The sequence below is a fragment of the Oryx dammah genome, unplaced genomic scaffold, assembly GCF_014754425.2.
Source record: "Oryx dammah isolate SB20612 unplaced genomic scaffold, SCBI_Odam_1.1 HiC_scaffold_3, whole genome shotgun sequence".
Classification (NCBI taxonomy): Eukaryota; Metazoa; Chordata; class Mammalia; order Artiodactyla; family Bovidae; genus Oryx; species Oryx dammah.
The window spans coordinates 14,809,874-14,810,717 of record NW_024070187.1 but is presented as its reverse complement, the minus strand read 5'-3'; the positions used below and the strand labels follow the sequence as shown (position 1 = coordinate 14,810,717).

General features: G+C 44.3%; 1 non-coding gene across 1 annotated transcript; it reads right to left on the bottom strand.

The window, feature by feature from the left end:
- Positions 1–294: 294 nt before the first annotated feature.
- LOC120862293 lies at positions 295–429 on the bottom strand. The gene has a single exon (XR_005720723.1). It is a non-coding gene; the product is annotated as a small nucleolar RNA SNORA70 (small nucleolar RNA).
- Positions 430–844: the final 415 nt, after the last annotated feature.

The window sequence follows — 844 nt, the reverse complement described above, 5'->3', positions numbered from 1 at the left end:
GGATGAGCTGCATTTCTGCCACCATGTTTTCAAATTAATCCACATTTAATTTAGTAAATCCCCAATTCTTGGAGATATGGACCTTCTGGCAGCCAGGGAACTTGAGCTTGGCCCTGTGGAAGGTCTGGCCTCAACCACAGGCTCCTTGTTCTGCAGCTTGGTGAGGATGGGCATTATGACTTTGCCAATGTGGACCCTGGCCACTATGCCCTGGTGTTTTCCAAATGTACCACACGTACCTGTCTGGAGCCTAGACTGGGGACAGCATGCAAGTCGTGATTGTCCCCTGGAAAGAGTTGTCTCCAAGGTCCATTAGGGCACACTGTACAGGCAACAGGCTGCGTACACTACCAAGAAGGCTGCTCTTTGCAGTCATTGCACACTGGGCGCCCATGGGGAAAGGAACACAGCCTGCTTTATTGGATGCAAATAGATTCCCACTTTTAACATTTTGCCACGTTTCAAAATAAGTTGCAGATATAATGACATTTCATCTTTGAATATTTCTGACACCACACTTATGGCAGAAAGCGAAGAACTAAAGAGTCTCTTGATGAAAATGAAAGAGGAGTGAAAAAGTTGGCTTAAAACTCAACATTCAGAAAACTAAGATCATGACATCTGGTCCCACCACTTCATGGCAAATAGATGGGGAAACAGTGGAAACAGTGACAGACTTCATTTTTCTGAGCTTCAAAATCACTGTAGATGGTGACTGCAGCCATGAAATTAAAAGATGCTTACTACTTGGAAGAAAAGCTATGACCAACCTAGACAGCATATTAAGAAGCAGGGACATTACTTTGCCAACAAAGGCCCATCTAGTCAAAGCTATGGTTTTTCC